The following is a 22,848-nucleotide window of genomic DNA, read 5'->3' as shown; positions in this document are numbered from 1 at the left end:
AACACACAAAAAAAATTCCAACCTGATTGATTTAAATTTAGGGAGATGTGATTAGTAGGGGAAATTCTTTATGGGGTAAGTCTGACAGGTTAGAAAGGATGTTTTCTGTGTTACAAAAGAAAAAAACAACAATATGGTAAAATATTTCAGAAATGTAGAAAATTTCTGTGAACTTTACCTGTAAAAATTATTTTCTTCGGAAGACTCATAATTAAGAGGGAATGTTTGCAGAGCCTGCTCTCGCCTGCCATTTCTGATGACCTATTAAAAGAAGACAGTTGATTTAAAGCCAAAGCTTTTGTAAGAGGCACCTGCTCAGGTCTACCTTCAAAAAAGCAAGAAACTTTCCAGATCCCAAACCAACTGACTAGATAAAGGTGTGAAATCCCTGTGGGCCTGGGCCCCGCAGGCCTTCCCCTCACATCCCCCAGCCCGCTTGCAGCAGAGCAGGGGAAGCCCACACTGCCCACCCTGCACAATGGGGCCAGCGTGCTCCCACACTGCGAGCCTCTCACACCACGTGCATCCTTTTTTATGGAAGGGAACTGCACTTCTAACCTCCCTAGACGTAAAAAATTACTAGGCTGCACTGACCCAGACTTAACACCTCGTGTGAGAGATGTGCATGCCTATTAGGCCTGCATCAGCAAACTAAACATTTAATGCTGTCAGCTATCCTGTCTGTGTCATGCTCACCTGTTTTTGTAATATCCCGGTTATTAAATATCTACACTAATCCATGCAAAGGTCATCTTCTAAAAGAAAATAATCCCTGTTAAAGTTTTCAGTAGCATATACTTAAGGAATTAAACAGCTAGAAGATCTCTATAGCAAAAAGTACCTGAAGAGCTTAACACTCTATTTCTCTACAACCTGTATACTCTGTTTCTTACATCTTAAGATATATTAGCTCAAGTGTTTCCCCACTCATCTACAAAATATCTAGTTGTAATACGTTAATTACGAGAGCTTCTTAAATTCTGGTATGAATTTAAATTCTGCTGCTTGATACTCCAGTTAACACTACTCTCAAAGTGAAATGCATGGTATTTCCTGATTCATCAATAATAAAACTAACTTTCCTTTAGTTGTATTTCTTTCTATTCATCAAGAAAATTCTGAATCTATTGAAGTTAAAATACAGATGGAAATTAAATTATTCCGTGAATAAAATCCATATTGCTTTTCTCTACGGAAGAGTAGGTTGCATACTTAACATTAATTACCTGTTAAAGAAATAAGAGATAAATAAAGAGAAGTATGCAAGTCAAAAATGAGATCTTTTCCCTAATGGTAGGAACTTGATTAAACAGGTCAAGAAATCCTGAAAAATAATTGTTACTTCTCTACTTGCAATGATATCCACTTTTAAACAGGAATTTTCTGCCTGGATTCCCTTCAGTTACAAAAAATTAATTACAAATTATATTTTAATTCTTAATTGTTTAAATTGTCCAGAACGAAAACACAGAACGAGAATGCTGTTAGTCATTTTAAAGTCAAATCGATTATCTATGGGTATTCCTGTAGTTTTGTTACAGAAAAATAATTCTCGTAAACTTTCACTGAAATTAAGCACAAACTATTTGGTTAGAAGTCAAAGGAAAAATATGACCCCCATACAAATACTGTCATAAGAACATGATACATTTGTGTCTGGTTTCATTAAGCTCTTTGCCAGAGAAATAAGTTATCAGGGAATTATAATAATTTATATCCTTCCGTTTACAAAACAATTTATTCATACATCAAGAGATTAACTTACTGTAATAATCTATTTCAATGATTCTTTTTCCTAGGTACAGTCTGGCTTGTGTGTGAAAGACAAATTACACATGCCTCAGTCTTGTTCATTAGAATTTAATCTAAAGGAAATGGCTAAAATGAGTTTCAGTCATTGGATGCTTTCTTGTGGAGTAAAATTCCTGGCATCCAAAAATGTATGTCCTTCACAGTAGGAGACAAAGGAAAGCTCAACCTCAATGTCTACCTGTACACATCTATTTTTATGCCTAAAATTATCACATTCAGACACTCTCAGCCCTGTGCTAAAATGGAACTGAGGGTTGTCTCCTGTTGATTTTCAGTCTCCAGCAAAGCATCTTGAAATGCGTTATGTGAAAATCTTCTGTACACACACACACACACAAAAAAAAAGATTAAAAAAGAAAATCTATACAATGTAAATTATACTAAAACAATTTCAGTAAGAAGGTCTGAAACAAAAGCCATTGTTTCAAAATGCTAATTTAAAGTAGATATGTTAGCTTTGAATAAGAGGCTTAATGCCACTGAAATATGTTTCTGACATTCCCAAGTATGATTTTTTTAATGTCTTTTTCATATTTAGAAACTTTTCATTTGCTTTCAAAGAAAACTAATTTCAAAATGTCAGCACTTCCTACTGAGAAAGCATTTCTGTTTCTAAAGAAAGCTGAAGTCTTTCAATGTTTTGTGCACTGAAACCTGCAGAATTCTGGCTTATATTTTAGAGACATCCACAGAGCCCTGTCACTGTAAGAAGAACAGAACAAAACACAAGAACAATGCAACATATGCGTGTTCAAAGGGAACAGGATGGCATAAAACTGTCTATGCTTCCATGAAATTCATCCTAAAATGCATTTGACCTTACAGAGCAGGATTTAAGTCCAACCTGCAGAAATGTTCGTCATTTTTTTAATCAGCAATGATCCTTAAATTTAGGTCTGAATGTACATAATCTAATTTAATCAAAGACCACTTTTGTTTCTAGCCGTAGCCTTTCTGAACACCAAATGCTAGCTGTCCCCACCCTGCAAGAATCCAAATAGCTTGATTTTACCCTTCTCTGGAGAAACTGGAGGACAAGCAGTATTACAAAGACCAGGTAATTACTGAACTTAATTGTGTTTTGAGTTTTTTTCTCCTTAAACAGTACAAGACCCACACTCATCTGAGAAATAGCACTCTGAAATGATCTTCCTACACTAAAAATGATTAGACAGATATTCAGCTGGTACAATTTTAGAAGAATTATGTCCGTTTGCCACCGTAAGGTCCAGTCACTGCCGGGCAAGTAGAATAGTTACTCCTTGATGGATTGCTCTCAGCAGTGCTTAATAAGAAAGCAGTCAGTGATAGCACGAGAAGGTGTTGAAGCAGTTTATGTAATGATAGCAAGAAATGCCATATAATATATGTAAAGGTTATCTGCCATAAGTTACTAAATGCAATGAAAGAAGCACTGAGTGTAGTTATTTGCACACACAGAAATCACACAGGAATAGAGGAAGCCCGTTATATACGTTTAGAGTACACATTTTAAGGTCACTAGCTTTTCCTCTTCTGTTAAGTCTCAATGAGAGTTTGTAATTATAAGTCTGGATAAAGTCAACATTTACCATTAGAGCTGAATGAAATACCACTGCATTTTGGACTGGGCTGTCACACAAGTGATGACAAAGCAGATTTTTTAAAACTATGACTTATCACCTAAAGTTAACTAGACTTAGCACATCAGCACAATGAAGATTTAAAGGCCAAACTACCAAAGCCATGCCTAAGGAGTCAAAGACAGCCCCAAAGGTTTCTGATAGCTAATCCTTTGTATTGTTCTCACTCAGATGCCTGGTATCTCTCTCCATCTCTCCACATCTGAACGCAGTTGGGAAATACGAGTCAATGACATACACAGTGAGGATGTGCACTACACACAGCGCAGCCTGCCTGAGCATCATTCCTTTTGCCCCAGCCCTTTGTGCAAAGAGTCAGCTCCCTCAGCCGGCATCAAGAACTCCAGAGAGCAAATCAAATTTCATGCAACTCCATGGTGAGGAGAAGCAGGTCAGGGGGTTAACATCTGCTATAAATACCCAAAGGACTTCTTGGCCTGAAATGCAGGATGTGATTGCTTTATGTTTCTATACTGCGCTGGGCTGTGTCATGCTATGCCTTACTGCATGACATAATGCAGACCAGAATGTCAAATACATAAAAGGAGTAATGCACCTGGATTTCTTACTACAGAAATGTGCTGTAAAAGCCTGCACATATGAGAAATGAGTATTTCAAACCACCACGATCTTAAAGCAAACCAAGTTCCAGTTACTCAGCTCTTCAGTCAGGTCTGGATTATAGGCTAAGACAGTGAATTTATTAAGGGATATATATAGATATGATCTAATGCAACAGGCTGCAAAAAAAAGATCACTGAAAGATCAATTTTTGATTTGGATATTGAGGTCATAGCTTGCTCCTATTCCATTAGAGAATGTTTTCTTTACTGAATTCAGTGGAGCAAGAATAAGACTAACATTTACTGTTAAATGGACACTCAGCTGGCATCCTTTGCAGCACTTTGAACAGTTATTGGAGACTGGCAGATCAGTGGAAGACTCTGACCTCAACTGCAAGCAACAGTCAGCACAGCACATTTGAAAGCTTATTCATATGTCTTTCACGTATTTGGCAAATGCAATATAAGAAACCAACTTTAATATTTCCCCTAACTAGAGTTTTATGTGGGGATTTGATCTGGACAGAAGTATAAGAGATGCTCATAAAAAGCAGCTGAAGACTGGTTTAAACTGTTTCCACGAGAATTAAGTTGGAAGGACCGTATTTATTGCAACAATTCACTTGGAAGTACAAGAAATAATAGGTAGGACAGATAATCCTGAAGAGAACCTCAGAACAAGAAGAGAACACCTAGCACAGTGTGAAGACAAAGTACATAACTTCAGACAACTTCAGGTCAGATTTTGGTCTCACACTGATGTGAATTTATAGTTTTATTTTTAACCCCAGTTGCACATGTTATAGGCTCAGAACCTGTAAATATATAAAGAACATGTTGAAAAACATGAGGTAGCATTTGTTAAAGATTGCAGACAGTCAGTATCATTCTAAATATGCATTCCTTTTAAAACCCTGTTTTGTTCTGATTTATAGTGCTCAGCCTTTATACAAAACAGGACTTAAAAAGCAGATTCTGTTTCTGTTTCGCAAATGTATTATTTCTTCCCTTTTCTATAGTATATTTGCCAAATCCATGGTAGACATTACCAGTGATTTTACCCATAACTCTGAAATGGATTGTGGCTTTCCCATTCCAGTGTGTCTTGCCACTGCTGTCCAGCAAAGGGAGAGGAATGAAGTCTGGTATTTACATAATGTGAAATTGGGTTTCAAAAAGATGTCATAAAAGGGTAAAATCCTCTCAGATGTAAAAAGCAATATCTTTTTTGCTGCTTGTAGAGGAGTATGCCAACATTCTTCATCCAACAATTTCTGCATGCTTTAATGAAAGGGGGTGGGGAGTGTAGATGATGGGGAATCACTTATTGTAAAAAATACTTGAAGTCTGTATATCTCAATAACTTGTTGCTACCTAGTGCAACGTAGCAAGATTGTTTATTACAGCATCTGCTGAACCTTACTATCTAACCTGTTACAACCAAAATGTATTGTTTAATCTTCTTGATTAAAGATTTGGTCCTTTTACAGTACATTGCTAGTAAAAGAAGATATTCAGTTGAATGATTTCCAGACGATATATTTCTTAGAATATGACTTACATCTCATCAGCTACAGAAGTTCAATAATAATCAAAGACAGCTTTTGTATTTCCAACTGTCAGATGTTCTCATTCACTGCTTCGATTCAAGTAATGGCACAGGTTATAGAGGCATTAATGTGCTGTACTGTAAGAGAAATAGAGATAAAAGGCTTACATCTCCTTTCATACAGTTCTAGCTTGGAAATAATTCCACTGTCTTCAGTAAAACACAGAAGAATCAGGCCCAAGGTACATATGTGTATGAGATAACGTAAATAATTCTGGACAAATAAGGGTAGTGTTTAAAAATGATTATGGTTATATAGAACTAGTAAAACACTGAAAAAATTGTCACTGCTCAAGGAGAAGTTAAATTGTACCTAAGATTTGCAATAAGCAATGCTAAGAACAGCATATCACCAATGCAGAACATACATTATTTTAGTTATAAATGCATCCTCCTCCAATTAAGGCATTAGTTTTTTGTGATATAATGGGACTGTATCAATTTCTTTTCTGTCAGCATGGTGAGGTGTCAAAAAGAGTATATCTAATCAGTGGAAGAGAGCAATGGCTATCAAAAGAGTAACATACACCAACTCTGCCACCCACATAATATGTGATCTCACACCATCCCCTTACAGTATCTTAGCTTCCCTGTCTGGAAAATAAGATAATAGTGCTTCATTTGAAATCAGTTTTAGAGACTTGGATGAAAGCAGAGATGATATAATGAACAAAGTAATACTATTGTCATGCAGAATTAAATTCAGGATCTATTTTGAAAGTGTCTACCAGCTCCAAAGAATGTGCCCAGAAGACTGTGAGATGAAAAACCACAAACTGTGACAGCCTTTCAAAATGCAACAGTCTTCCATATAGATATATAAGGATGTATAAACACATAAACTAATTTATACACCACAGCATGAAGGTTTTCCAAGTACAAGTCCAAGAGATGTAAATTATTTGTGAACACACCAATTAGAGGTAGATGTTTTCCAAAGCTAGCCAAATTTATCACATGCTATTGTACTGGGTCGGGCTGGGATGTTAACTTTCCCTGCAGCAGCCCATACAGTGCTGTGCTCTGCACTTGTAACTAAAACAGCAGTGGTATCACACCAGTGTTGAGTCTGCTGCTGAGCAGTGCTGGCACAGCATCAGGACTCTCTCTAACCCTCCTAGGGGGTGGGCAAAAATGTGAGAAAAGAAACATCACCAGGGCAGCTGACCTAAACCAACCAAAGGGATATTCCATACCATATGATGTCACACGCGGCAATAAAAGGTGGAAAAAGGAAGAAGAGGGGAGGGGTGGGCTCTCATTGTGAAAACGTCTGTCCTCCTCCCGAACATCGGCTACGTGCGTTGAGGCCCTGCTTCAAGGACGTGGTCAAGCATCATTCATTTGTGGGAAGTAGAGAGTAATTTCTTTCCTCTGCACTTCCACATAGCCTTTACTTGTTTTGTTTAGTTTTCCTTTTCCCCCTCCCTTTTCCCCTTTCCCTTTTTTTTCCCCTTTAGTTAAATTGTTAATTGTTTAGTTAAATTCTTTAGTTAAATTGTTTAATTAATAATAATCTTAACTTAATAATTATTTCTTTTTTTCCTTTAATTAAATCATCCTTATCTCAACCCATGAGTTGTTCTTTCCTTTACTTCTTCCCCTCCTCATCTAAAGAGGGGGAGTGAGAGAGCAGTTGTGGTGTTCAGCTGCCTAGCACGATAAAACCACCACAGCTATGTCACCAAATCATTTTATATATGACACAGAAAAACTATTTCACAAATATTCTAGACAGTTTTTTTAATTGTATGAGGTTCAAATGAATTTTAAATATAGTCTAAGTTCTCTCTTTGGAGCCAATAACATTAACTAAAATTAAGATTCTCCATCCTGAAGGAGCAGAAAGGCAGACTTGCAGGAAAATAAATATCTGTCAAACTTATCATTTAATTCTACTAGGAGTTCATTGTATTACTGTTGTTATAATAAGATATCAAGAGATGGAACTTAAAAATTGAACAAAGATAAATAGATTATGTACAATCACATTAGAATCAGCAACTGAAAAGTTTGGTTGACTTTCTAAAGGGAGGCTTTCCAAGCCAGCTTTTCTCTCTTTAATACTGTCATCTTGCTTATTTTCATCAGATCCTTATTTTCATCCACTTTTATAGAAACAGGTCTTAATTTCTATTGTCAGAGTTCCACAAAAAAAAAAATGGGCCACTTTCTGTAATTTACCAAATAGAGGAAGACTTTACTGTTACTGTTGAGACCCTTGGAAGAATACATTGAAAAACATTCCATCATAATTTTTAACATAAAAGCTTCTTTGGAGCACAGTAAGTAAATATTTAGGCAGCTTAGTAGATGAGAGTTAAGTTTAATTTCTTCACATTTCCTAAAATGACTCCATTGCAATATGAATTTTAGTTCAAACCTGACTGGCAGAATCTACAAATGCTTTATGTTAATTTGCTTATAAAGATAGAGGGTTTTTCCCATTTGAGTAAATCACAGTAAATCATCTTATACATACGCTATTCTTGTCTTAGAGCAGTGTCATGACCTTCCACATTTTCAAAGGGAAGAAAGTCAATTCATTAAAGATCTCTGAAAAACTAAGCTTTTGCTTTATGAAAAGGTCTCTCAAGTTTGATGCAGTATTTTAATAAAAGCTTAGCATTGCAACAACTGAGGGAGAAAGTCATCAAGCCCTGACCATGTCTATATGCAGAACTTGTTTTGCATAATAAAAATAAAATAAAGTGTTTCATTATTTGATTCAATTACGCTGTTGTAAAGAGCTGTGGCTTAAGTTTGAAATGAAAACCTTCTCAGTCCGATTCCCACACTATTTGCCACTCAGTTCTCGTGTATTTTCAAAAAACGCTCACTGCAAGTACTCAACACTGAGGTGACTATCTTGGGACATCTCCCACAAAATTTTGAGCAATAAAGAGCATCTATGTAATTTACTGTTGTGTAACCAAAAGAAATATGAAGTTAAAACTGCTATAGAACATTGTCATGGGGATACTATAAGTTAATCTAGCATTGCTTTCAACACTTTAACCTGTTACAAAACTTAAATACAGGAAATACAGGAAAGAGAAGTAATGAAGATAAATATTGGTCAACAAATCATCAGAGAATATTCTTCTCTGAGGAAAGATCAAAGGAAAAGTAACAGCACTTGAAGATAATGAAAAAGTTGCAGGGATGATTTAGGAGAAAATACAGACCTCTTTCTTCACAGCTGCATCTGAACAAGACCAAAAAAAAAAAAAAAACAACAGCAAAATGATTTGAATGACAGTTCAACTGCTACGAGATGCAGCCCTGCAGCTGAAAACAAAGTTTGAATTTTTTGTGATTTTTACTTTTTAGTCACAATGAATTAATGAAACAAGTAACAATCTTAAGCTACACAGGAAACTGAATATACTCAGTAAAATTAGAAGCAAGCTTGAAGCATCCTCTTTGCCTGAGGCAACAGAAATGATGGATGATAGTCTGAGGAACAGTCTTTGCATTCTGGACTACTAAATAAGTAATCTCATTAATCTTCTTGCAGCTTTTACCTCTAACTTATGTTTTAGCTACATAAACCCTGAGAATTTTGGATGTTTTGACGTGAATCTTTGATACTGCATAACACCAGCTGGATGCAATGGGAGTAAGACTAATACAAAGGGACTGTGCAACGTTAGGTCTAGTATTTCAACAAGCAGTTCTAGTGCTTTTTAAGAGGGGGAAAAATAAAATATTTAATCCAGACAAAACCAAAACAATAGAAAATATTTTTGAGCTGGAATATTTCCTGTTCTGTGCTGCGCTTTATAATTAAATTCTAAAGACAGAGAAATGAGAGAAAGCATTAGATATGGCAGGATAAAGCAGGAAGCAAGTGATGGAGTTCAGCTCTTTACCACATTCTTTGGGACTGACACTGGGCAGGCTAAGATAACTAATACATCTATTGAGCACTTTTATGCTGAAATTTAATACTTCCAGAAATTAACGGAGATTAATCTCAAAGACCATCAACAGGAAAAGATTAGGCTGAACCAGCAGCCAAAATTGTCATCAGCCCCAGTCCACTCCTAATCCTGAAAGCCAACTACAGTTTTCCTGCATAAATGAGCTCACATGCTACAGATCTTCACGATAACTGATACTCTAAAGCACATAGCAAATTTGACAGACACAAGAGACTTTATCAGACAGGTTCAGGCCAAGATGTCAAATGGTTCCACTTAATTAGGAAGGAGGGAAAAGCCAATGACACCTTGAAGTACAGTAGAAGCCTCACTGTGCAGATATATTATTGAGAAAGTTTTTGGAGGCTGCAGCGATGGCTTGCACAGAAGCCCAGAGATTTTTACATTCAAGTCCCAAATGCCTACCTATACAGTAATCATAGCAGATGGATAATGTGCTGTGTTTGGTTTTTTTAATAAACATGTCAAACATTAAACATCCCGTTCACAGATGTACAATAACAAAATGTCTTTGCTGTGATTTGAAGTTATGTTGCCTCAAAAACCCTACAGTTTTTACTACAAAGAAACAATCCAACTCCTGCACCCACCTTAGCCATGATTCACTTAGTACCTTACCTACCTAACTCTAGAAGAACAATTTCAACCCAACTATGCTGGCCAAGACTTTAGCTGTCAAGTATAAGCCATAATGAGTGATAAGAGCTATGAGACTCTGTTTGAGTAACCTCTGATTGAGGTTAATTTGCCTTAGAGTACATGTTTTGCACATCTTCTGTTTGTGGTCTTTGGAGACCTTACAGAATTTTTAGCAGATCCTTTATGTTTCCAAACTACACTTATTCAGCCTCAAAAACTGTGTTGGAACTCAATGAGCTTCAACTGCATACTTCCCACTGATGCATTTACACACTGCAAGAAGCACCCAGCATGAAAAGACAAGAGCTGATGGCGATACCCTCAACAAATTAAGACTGAGACAAATATTTAATCTTGAGTTAAGCAGAAGATCAGATTTAATTCTTAAAGCATCTTTATCTCAAAACTCAACATTTCTTCTCATTCTGAGCTAACTCAAACCAGATACTTCACATATGCAGTGAGGCTATGAGCTAAAGGCCTGGCCACCAAAAGAGCGTAACCCCTTGCAAACATACATGGCTGGTCCTCAGGCACCTGAAGTCCCTGACACATACATAGTCCTCTCAAAACTGAATTACTCATTCTCTTTTCACTTCTTCTTAAAGACGCTTTCAATTTTCTTCCCCTGTTTACATTAGAAAGCAATACGTGGTTACGTAAAAAACTTCAACCAGCTACTTAAGGCTTCTGCTCCCCTTTTCGCAGCACTGACAGCCAAGAAACAAGCTCCAAAGCCAGCCATTCCCAGCACATTTCACCAAAAGCACAGGTTTCCTTAGCAACATGCCCCAAAATATCGCGGAGTCCTTCACTCCGCGTGTCCTTGGGACAGCAGCTTGCGAGCATGGAAGTGCATGGGCAATCAGACACCTGGGGCCTTTCTACTTAACTGTACCATATGGGTTGGATTTTGGGGGGTATTTTCTAAATGCAGAATAATTGGGTTATTAGATGAATGTGCAATATCTGGTCTAAAGAAATTCAGCATGACATTTCAGGTTTCCAATGTCTTTCTGATGAAAAGGCAATTGTGGCACACAAGTTATGGTCACAGGTCCCAGAAATCTTACTGTATTAAGCAGCATTCAGAAAAGCAAAAGTAATTGAGACCACCTGTGTGACGAGCAAATGCAGTCACAATAAAAATAAAATAAAAATGAGGTCAAAGAAATGTAGGGCCACAGCAGACTCTTTAAAATCGGTAGAAAGTGACTCATTGAATTTAACAGGCACTTTTGCCTTGGTGATCTCTCTGATAAACTGATATTCCTGCCTTTTATGATGGTTGATACATGCCTGGCTTTGGGGTGAAATGTGCAATATGTATGTATGCGCATAATTAAATAGAATTTAATATCTTCTGCTGCCCATACTCCCAGGCAAAGCAACAATACTATATAATTTCAAAACTAAGTCTGACAGGTTGAAGAATAGATATTTATTTGCCCAAGAGGTAGAAATACCTGTTCAGAAACCATTTGAGTCATGACTGAATATCAGAACACAACAAAAATGTGGATATCAATCCACTTGAACACTTCCCTTTCTTTTTTTCTTCAGACAGAGTTGTTGGGGTCAAGTGGTGACCAGTCTTATTTACCATAATGACTTACAGCTTCTCTGCAAGTGCATATCAACTTTCTGCACTTAAATACATGACTGCTCAATTAAATCAGCTACAATGTCTTGTTTCATAATAGTAGAGCATTTTGGAGGACAGCAGAGCACATCAGATTTGGAAAATGCAAAAGTATTGAGAAAAAAAAAAGGATTTTCCTGCTCCTTCTTATTCCGCAAATCCTTTGGGTCCTCAAACATCACATTTGAAGGGGGACTGGTGTTGATCTCCTACTGCAGATGAGTATCTGTGAGTAACCTACATCCACCAGTACTGAAAGACCACAGGTAAGAACAGGTCCACCCAAAAATTTCTCCTTACATTAGTAATATACTTTTGTAGTAAAGTGACTCCTATTTCTGATAAGTGATCAAGTCTGCATTTGGTGACAGGATGGCAGAGAGGGGAAGATGAACAAAGTCTCTATAGAAAACATCTCACTGCTTTGAGAGAGCATTTTAAACAACCTCACATCCACAAAACCATTTCCAAAAGAAAAATAAACAAAAAATTTTGAGAATCCAAAAAGATGGTAAATTGTCAGGACAACACACTGATTAGTTGGGGTAAGACACATTTGAAAATTCAAAAATTTTGTTGATTCTTAGTCCTTTGGTTTAGTTTCAACAGGAAAATCATAGTAAGAGCACCTTCATTCTTTACTGTCAGATCAGGGCTCTTCCACAAGCTTGGCTTATTGCTGCCTTTGTAGATGTTGAAGAGCACTTACTATTTTAGAGATAGTATATGCTTTGCTCCAAACTTTAAGAAACAACACCAGATAACTTTGTCAGTCCTAAAAGCAGTATATGACAGTGGAAGAAAGCTCTTGTATACAGTTGAGCTAGCTGCCACTCAAGAAGTACGTCATAAATAATCTAGCTTTATAGAACACCCACCGAAAGAAAAAGCACAGGACCGTTACAGAGGGTACTAAAAAACCAAGATCCCTAAAAGGGCTGTAAAAATTCTTTTTCTTGCAGCACATCCATCCATGAATGATATTTGTTTTCCCTCCACACATGCCATACTCTAACCTATGGCAGTCTTTGACCAAAAACACAAGTGAGAAACAGGCCTGACACTTTCTGAATGTGATCCACATCTTCAATAAACATCTACATATTTTTTCTTCCTTTTTTTTTTTTTTTTTTTTTAACTAAAAGACTTTCATTCCTCCACAGAGTGGAGTGTGTGGGTAAGACATAAAGTTAGCAAGTTAACTTGTACATTCACATGTAAATTGATCTTCCTCTGAATCTAAAGACGAGATTGATTTTGTGGGCGTAAGAAGTGCTGCTAACAGCTGAAATCTTCATCAGGCACCCAGTAATATTTGTATTTCTTCTAAGGGCTCATCTGCCAAAGAGATTCTCAGTAGAGAATCTCAACTTTCTTTAGAGAGAAAAAGTATTTCTACACTCTGTGGAGGAGAAGGAAAGCTTGAAAATGCCCTCAGAGTAACCAAAAGATTCAGAACTCAGAAGGTAAATTAAAAGAACACATATTTAGGATTATATATAACAATTTTGAAAGCCAACTGCACAATTTCATCATGTGGAGAGCAGATAACCGAGAGAAAGCAGACTTCATACCATTTGAGGGAAGTGCTGTTCAGCTGTGCAAGAGTTCTGCAAATATAAATGCCTTATCTGTTCCCCTTCTGATAGGAATATCTCCTTGCTCTTTCCCAGAGCTTCTGTAACACTATAGTTATATATAAGTTAATTTATACACTGATCAAAACTTTTTGACCAGGCAAGGATTTTTCTCCTATTTGACATCCCATATTCCCGAGTTAACAAGCAAATCTGGTGCACAGACAATATGCGGTTTCTTCATAGCATCATCTTTGTCACAACAGCGTGGTATAGATATAGCAATATGTGATATTTTAGGGAAAAAAATGGAATGAAAACATTCCTAAATTAATATCCAAGTTTGGCTTAACCTTTTTATAAAAGTAGAGGTTCTTTGCAATCTGTTTTTTTTCTTTGTTTCAGATGACTATAATCTCATCCTTACTCACTTTTCATGTGAATTAAATACCCTACATATATCTACTGAAATTATTTTATCTAGTTCTGCATAGAGCAATTCCACATAAAGTCAGAATTAAAAAGAGAGATGCTGGAAAGTATTAAAAGAGCTAAAACTTCGCTCTGTTAAAGGTAAGAGCAGAAGTAAAATGTCTCGTGATTACAAAGAAAATTCGTCATTCCTCTTCAGTCTTCTAACCTCTATCGACACCACATTATAACCAATTAATGGTTTAGTTTCAAGCCAAGGACCAAACTGCATTGTTCTTTAGTTAGTATTGTCATGTGCTTGGCACTTTTCAAATACAAAGCAAGTTTCTTTGTTCCAAAATTTTGTATTGACCACTACTATCTTCATAGTCCCTCTCAACTAGATTTTTTCTTATGTTCTCTAGAAAATGCGATAGTGTCACACCAAATGAGCTAATTTCAAACCTATTAGGTAGAATGGGCTTCATTCTACTCTCATTACCAGCAAATCAAAGCTATTCTTTTCCACAGTGAGAGCCTAGGTTTTATCCTATAATACTTTCTATCCCTCAAAAAAGAAAGATAAAATATTCCAGAGATCAGTGGATGTACTTCAGGTTAGATTAACAAATATGTGCAAACCATCAGAAACTTTCTCTCTGCTTTTGCTACTGGAGAATAGCCCCTGGAGCTGAATTTTCATTGCAACCTGCAGATCCAAGATGATCCCATTGGAGTAGACTGAATTTCCAACTGAATGTGGGATGAGAAGTCCTTTTAAAAGTTGCTGATTTCCTGCTTTCTAAGCCCCTCTGTTGGATCTCAGACTGCTCCTCTTTTTTTTTTTTTTTCCTGTGCAGTTTTATCTCAAATAGAACCTGAAACCTAGAATTTTAATAAATCTCAAATAAATCTGGACTGTCTTGTGGAAGAAAAGACTACATCTCAAACCACAGTTTTTCAGATATCTACACAGCTGTTAATTCAGCAAATTTGTTATCTGGGGCTTCATCACCAAGCTATCAAGAAGAATTGGCTGAGAAGCTTCTACATCATTCCCTAGGCTTTTTTGCAAACACCGATATTAACATACAGGATAAGGGAGTTGATAAAAGAGGAAAGTTCTGAGAAAAACTGCAGCAGTCACTGCTTTTGTAGCAAATTGGAGCCAATGTATTGGCAAGTAAGATTTAACAGGCTTGATTGTTCTTTATCAAACATGAAGTGAACTAACTAAGTGTGGAATTATGGCAGGGCATGAGGAAAGTTGTCAAACTGAACAGGGTGAAAAGGAAAAGCTGAAAGCCCAAAGCAATGAATGGGAAATAATGAGAGCAATATGAAGAATGATCTACAGAAAGCAGAAGGGAAGGAGAAGATGGGAAAAAGGACTGAAAAGGGGAGAGGAGGTCTAGTCACTGACCCAAAGCCAATGTTTTCGGAGCTGAAAGAGAACATTGCATTTATATATATATGCCCTTCAGAAAACAAAACAAGGGAGGTATCAAGCAAGGCAGAGAAATTCTGTGGAAGGGTAATATAACACCAACCCTGAAATTAAAAATGGAAAAGGGAATGGGAATAAGTTTTCAGTTTTAAAGTTCCAGCAAGCTAGTTAATTATTAGAAGGTCAAAATCATAAAAAGATCAAAACCAAAGATTTATACAAATTAATGGAAGACAGACACAGTGGGCATCATGTTGCTGCTGCTGCCATTAGCTCAGGTTATCCCTGAAGCAGAATTGTCAGGAGCCAGTGGGCTATATCCAAGGAAATAATTGCTCTACATCTATCATAATGTTATATTCTCTAAACATTATATAATGCTTTATACAATATTCAGCATTTTATTTTCTACAATGTTATTGTATTAGCAACCAATATGAAGTACACTGATAGCTTTTGTTTTTCTAGTAGCTAAAATGGAGCACAAACGAGACTCTAGATTTTATTTCTTTGGATACATGTTTTCCTCCAACATTTTCAGAATGCGAATCTGTTTTTTTATATAGGCTATATATCTCCTTGCCAAGCTGAAAGATACATAAAGCTACTATAAAACTTTTTACCTATATGCTCCTATTATAATCAGTAATTTCCATTCTAAATTTTAACAAAATGGCAAAATAACATGCCAAAACTTTGCAATGGTTTAATTTCGGAATACAGTCTTAAATCTCATACATCAAACACGTAATAGACTTTATACAGAAGACTAATTAGTCCTTTCCTATTAGTTCCTAAATCTTCCCATCACACTTGAAAATTCTGTGCCTTCACAATACAGCAAGACTCATCTTCCTTCCCCTCATGTTTCCCCCGTACTAAAGGTCAACATTAACATTATGGAATTTCAAGTACTGTGGAAATAAGCTTGAAATATGTAAGTGTGAGCTTGGTTACTTGTACTGTATAGTGAATCTTTATTAAAGACTCTGCTCTATCTCCTTATCTGTAATTCCCATTGAAACTTTATCTGCTACTATCATACCTCTTGGCCGCCTAATGTTTTCACGGCTGTTCTTTATCCTTTACTTCCCTATGCTTGTTAAGTCATCAGCACCCAAATGCATTCAGCTGGGCAAAACACAGAAGGGGTCAGCACGGTGTACCACTTTTTAGGTCATAAAAATGGGGCCAGAACAAGACTAAAATAATGAATAACTCTTATGAGGACACATTGTACTCTTTGTGCATTTTACAGAAGCAAAAAGCCCTACAGACTAGTAACCATAAATTTTGAAAGATACTGAATTTGAAATAAAATTCATTTCAGGCAGGAACAATTTATACCCATTAGACAGATCAGCCAGTTTGTGCTGAAAGCATTACTTTCAGAAGAGCTATGGGGAGTACTGGGTGACTTTCATCTTGAGGAAAATATTTGAATTTCTAACATTTTTCTTTTTGAATGAGAATGAGTAATTTTCTGTAGCAGAGATATTCTTACTCAATCCCAGAACAAGAAATAATCATAAGTCAGTGTAAAATATACAGACATAGGCAACAATTATAATCAGCAAATGGTGATCCAAACAGACCAATTTTACTCACTTACACAGTTACGGTACAGCACAAATTATTACTGAAGCACTAAGTTTTGCCAACCAACACTGGGTCATCTCTTCGCAAATTAGTTATTGTGTGAGTTCTAGATGTGGCAGGCACAAATTATGCAAAAAAGCTTCCTATGATGAGAAAAGGATTTGATTACTGATGTTTAAATAAGGATCCCTGAGCTGTCTTTCTTCCGTAGGAATGGTGTTAAATATTTGGCAACAAGATGACATGTACTGCATAATTTAAACCTTTCAGTTTTACTGGGCACACAACATACATTTGCCTGCAATTCATTAGTTCCCATGCACACTTTCAACCAACATTAAATATACATGTAGGATGAGCTATTGCTGCATCCATCAATCTCTCCTCACCTTATTACTTACTTTACCTTTTCATTGTTGACTTGGCTTTTATTCCAGGTAGCATATCAGCACTTTTCTTTTGTACATTTGTGAAGCAAGGGACCTCAAATGCTCAGTATTTGATCTCCCTCTGCCTGTCTTCTGTGCTGTCACATCCTTTGAAGGCCCAGTTCCTGACTCCCAAGCAAGCTTCCATCCTGCCCTGCCTGGCTCCAACTTACCAGCTCTGCCTCGTCTGAAATTACTGAGAATCGGGAGGGAGCAAGAAGACGATAGGATGAAAAAGGAGATAGAGTGAACAGGAGAGGTCAGTACCTGTTTTAACAGAGTCATACAATGTCACTGTGCAGCAACAGACAGCCTCTCCATGCCCCAATCAGGAATAGGCAGTTAAAACAAAGAAACTTTGGCTTACTGAGTCATTCTAGGCCTTTTATGGCACAATGATGAATATTACTTTTGAGTTGTGCTGGAGGTGGGTTGATATAACTATATGTGTAGATTTCTTCCAAAATATAAACAAGTGTTACTACTGTTTTTCACAATTATGATAATTTGCTTAGACTCCAACAGCACTCCAAAAAAGGATTAGGTAGCCACTACCTAATGATTTCAAATTGTCATCAAGAAAGTTTGTCATTTCTTTTTGGTCATGTCAAACTTCACAGATTCTTTAAACAAAGTTTTATATTAGATATGTCTGATCATCATACTAATCTATTTTTTACTGCAAAACTGAAAAGTTCAACAGCCAAGATCTCCCTGGAAAAAAGAACAAACTTTCCAGTTTGGGAATAAATGAGGAATGAATGCGTAGTTAATGCGATATCCTGTCAAGCATAAAATACACGAGAGGGGTAAAAACATGAGGTATGGAAAAGCAAACAATAAAGTCTAGTATCACCAGAGACATGTCAATGGAAGATGGTGTTTATGTCAGTCACTGTCTGTAGGACAGAGACTGTACAAGACAAAGTCCCACTGCAAATTTTGCATCACCACATTTGTCTATAGGGATGCCTTACAAATACTAACTACATACAAAATATGGATTAATATTCGCTTTAAGATTAAATAACCAATTTGAAAAGATTCCTGTCAAAAAGAACACCTGTTACACTGAGAGATCATAGTCCTGTAATGTGGCAGCAAATGTCAGAGTACAGTCTCACACATTTCATTTTCCACTTCTGCATTCCTCAGTGGAGAAAACAGAAAGAAAATATAAATTATTTTGCAAGAATTAGAAACAAGATGACAAAGATGAATAGGTCTATTTAATATATAAATATAGATAAAAACAATCTTGTAATTATTAGCAATATTCCCTCTACTGAAGTAATAACGCCAGTGGAGGAAGTTGTGAGAAAAGTCACAGGAGGACATGAAAATTGAAGACAGGTCACTACAGTAAAGATGCAAAGTAGTATTTCGGCCACCATGCTGAGATGCCTGAAACATGTCAGAAAATATTACCTGAAAGTAGTCAAACTGGAAAATTAGGTTGACAAAAGTCATCAGGATACGTACAAGTAAATTTTATTTGTGCATATTTTTGGAAATGCTTGTTAAGACAACATAAGAAAGCGATATAAGAGTTTATTTTATCCTTCCCCATGAACTACTTATGTGCAAGAGGAAGAAAGCTTCTTCAGTCCACCATGATGTTCAGAAGCCAAAACAGCTGGCTTCCCAGACATCTCTTTTGCACCAGGACTCAAAAAATTTCAAATGCACAAGAGCAACATAATGATTTTAAGCAACTAGAAACCACTGCTAAAGCTTCTATGCAATAAAGGTGACTTCTAGTAACTGTAAAGATACAAATGAGTAAATCATGGAAACATGTTTGAATCTGCACTGTTCAAAATGAATCACACTGTGTCTCTCTGCAAGCTGTGAGAGCGAATGTCTGTGTGCATGTGTACACTTGCAGGATGGGATTCAAACTGTCTGAATTACACTGGATTTGGACACTGGATACACTGGATAGGAATTCAGTGTAATTTTAGGTGGTGTGGCATACCTGCGACATCTGCACCTAGCCAAAAGTCGTGATGCAAGGCACAGAGCAGATCTCCGCCCTCCTGGATCAGCAGCAGAAGCTCTGATGGGATACAGTGCAGCACAAAAATAGGCACTAGATGCCTACCTCTAAGCAACTAAATAGGATGCAAATGCCACTACACCTAGCACTGAGAAAAGTACCAGGGCAGTAAAAGTTCAGAGGATTATCATGCAGAAGATTTTAATACCCCACCTGCACAATACAACCATATGTTGTCCTGCTTTAACTGAAGTATGCTTATACACCACCAAAGTGATGCAAAAATGAAATACTACGTTCCAGATAAGTGAATTCTGAGTTTATGTTGAACACAAAGTACACAGCAGTTTGCATTAAATGAGACATAACAGATTGGGTTTTCTTAGGATATACATATATTGAGTCAATTCATAAACCACAGCTCAGAAACACATTTCCATCTCAGAGCCATTTGCTATTCTAAATTCATGTGGCTAATCATATTAGTCAATGGACACACTGATAGAAGCTTTTGATTAATTTAATTAATACAACAAAAGAAGCAATAATATATAGCTATTATCATATTTTTTATGGTGCATTGTTATTTCTCACCAAGCAACTGAAAAAATAACAGATTGTAATCCAGGGTTATTGCACAAAGCCTTAAAAACTAAAGCTTCACATAAGCACTTAAAAACATGTTGTATTTTGACTCAGAAGATTTAGGCTAAGATAAAGTGCTTATTATTTTTATTTTCTAGCTTTTTTTTTTTTTTTTTTTTTTTACTTATTTAGTATGCACTAAATGTCTAGATGTTCCATGGAGCTACAAACATTTTGCAAATGCAACACATGCACTATGATACCAAAGACTAAAGAACACTTCTTTGTAATGAATGTCCAATTCCTGCTTTGGATCAAAGTGTCAGGGCTCAGCATGGCCAAAAGAAGAACCCAGATTCCTCAGAAAAAGCCCAAGCTAATATTCTTTGGAAAGAGGACTTTTCAATCATCATGCCCCATTCAGAAATGGAATTAGAGCCTCAGCAAATGTGGGTCAATTTTACAACATTCAGAACTATGGGATCTGAAGATCTGACCTAAGAAGTCCAAAACTATTGTATATCTAAGCAGAAAAAAATCCTATTTTTATTTTCCTTAACATATGAAAAGTTGGAGGGACTGAATAGTCCCTCTGCAAATCTAAGCTGCCAAATCTGAAAATTAATTATTAACAAATGCTTCAAGTGTGGACTTCCCCTCATTACTAGTTTTTATTTAACCTGAAAAATGTCCATAATTACTTATGATAATTGATGGAGATGGAGGAAAATCTTAAGACCTTTTTCCAAACAATAAGGTATAACTTGAATTCTGCATTCTGTGCTTACAGTCCCAACATCTGGCAACTCTGCAGTTGCAGAGTGGATGCTGATCATAGTAATAAGTTTTAAGAAGCTTCACAGAGTAAGTTGCTATGTCCAGACTTGCCTATTGCATGTAATAAGCACAGTTCTACAAAAATCAAGTCATTACTGGAACTCCAGGAGTCTGGAGAACTATGGCAGACTGCTAATTAATTTTGCCTCTGAAACTTTCAGTAATAATTGGATCAGGGAGTGAAATATGCATTGAAAAGCAGAATGTATCTCTGTGAAGCTATTGGACCTAACTATTTTCTTAATATAATAATAGGAAGAGGTTTTATTTTGGGGAGGCAGGAAAACTCATGTGTTCATGTCCTTTTTTAGTCAAAATACAAGCTATTTTTAACAAATCGTTTTTTTCCACTGCTGCCTAAGAAAAAGTTTTTACATCTGACAGCCTATCTGAAGTGTATGAAAAGGTGATATCCATGATTATAAGAGCCATTCTTCTTGGTAAAACACACTACCACTCTAAAAGATAAAATGAAAATAACAGAAAGGAAGAAAATAAGAAATCTGTGGAGAGAAGATGATGGGAAATTAAAAATATATATATATCATCAAAAGAGGTACCAGTAGTTGCCTTATATACAACAGAGCATATGCAATTTTGGGGGCCTTCTTCAGAAGCAAACTGAAAAAAAGTACTATCTATGCACTGCCTATTACAAATGAGACTATATGCTTTATTTTCATCGTGATAACATTCACAGCTTTCAGTGAATTCAAGGTCTCATTGCCTAAATGTAATATGTATAATAAAAAGCATCTGCAGGCTGCCTTTTCCTTCCTCTCCCCTAGACAGAAAGTGAAAAAAAAATAGCTATGGATGAACACTGGCTTAGGGAAATGAAGAAGATTGCACAGAGCAAGCTTGCAGTGAAATAAAAGCCCTGTTTTTTTCCCAGATATACCCCTATTCACTCAGTTACAGGAAAAGCCTTCGAGACGAACAATTAATAGATTCTTTGGTCAGTTTGTAGTGAATGAAACCCTATATTGTTCACTCCCATATGTCAATGTTCACCCCAGTCTTCTCACACACACACCCCTCCTATTTCTGTAGTGTGCTTACCACCATTGTGATGGTCTGCTCCGTGCGACGAGCACATGCACAGCTCCACACCCCAGCATCCTGCAGACACGCAGCTGAGGTTTCAGAAGCAGGTAGACTACAACAGGACAGCTGTCAAGGAGGGTTAACACAACCTGCCAAGAATAGGATAAATTTAGCAGTTCCAAGAAACCAGGTATATAGAGTAGTTTCAGTAACCTAACCATACTGCAGAAGAGCCCTTATTTCATCTTATCTCTAATTCACATAGCTCAGCTCCACTCTTTTTGTACCACTTAGTCAGCAAAGCCTGATATAGACTTTGCTTTGGGGAGGTTCTCAAAGTAACCATAGCATAGGGCATCAACATGCAGTCTTAGATATCAACACTTCTGATCGACAAGATTTGCTTCCCTAATAGACTTCGCTTTGAAATCTATGGCCAATATAATCTTAATTCACTAGCACACATCATGAGCAGTTAGCAGGAAAGCCTGGCTTTCATAAATTACTGGCAGCTCCTATATTACCCACCCACCAATTCCCATGTGGGTAATGACCACACAAAAAAGGAGGAAAAATTAGCCATCTCTTGTGACTCAGCAGCACAGGTCACATTGGAAGGCCTTCTGGCCTTCATCCCATGCCCGACTCACAGCCTGTAGGCCAGGACATCCACTACAAGCCCGAAGCAGCCTGCATTATACTTTTTAATATTTTGATAATGCAGAACCCAGACCTTCCAGGAAACCTCTCTGATCAGCACAGCAGTTCTGAGCACCAAAGTTTTGTTCATTTGCCATATGCAAAAACGCCTTTGGTCTCCAAGGGCAAGAGGAAAGGAAGATCAAAGTCAAGCCCCACTACATAATCCCAGAAGAGAATTTGTCATAGTCTCGTGTTCCATCTTTTACCTTGAAGCATAAAGCAAATGAGAAAGGAAAGAAAATTATGGCTTAATATCGTACGCAATTAGCAATCCAATAAATTTTCCAAACATTGTATAACTTTTTGGAAGACACAGTTAACCCTCTGCACTACAGTCTGCTCACCTGAGACATAATATATAATTGTTTTTTGAAGCCATGAT

The 22,848-nt window shown here is 36.8% G+C and overlaps 1 long non-coding RNA gene across 1 annotated transcript; it reads right to left on the bottom strand.

Moving 5' to 3' along the window:
* Positions 1-234: 234 nt before the first annotated feature.
* LOC121074917 lies at positions 235-21,910 on the bottom strand. The gene is made up of 3 exons (XR_005822617.1): positions 21,780-21,910; positions 697-755; positions 235-261 (listed from the first exon to the last, which is right to left on the bottom strand). It is a non-coding gene; the product is annotated as an uncharacterized LOC121074917 (long non-coding RNA).
* Positions 21,911-22,848: the final 938 nt, after the last annotated feature.

The sequence above is a fragment of the Cygnus olor genome, chromosome 9 (assembly GCF_009769625.2).
Source record: "Cygnus olor isolate bCygOlo1 chromosome 9, bCygOlo1.pri.v2, whole genome shotgun sequence".
Classification (NCBI taxonomy): domain Eukaryota; kingdom Metazoa; phylum Chordata; class Aves; order Anseriformes; family Anatidae; genus Cygnus; species Cygnus olor.
Note: the sequence above shows the minus strand (reverse complement) of the source record. Positions and strands in the feature narration are given on the sequence as shown.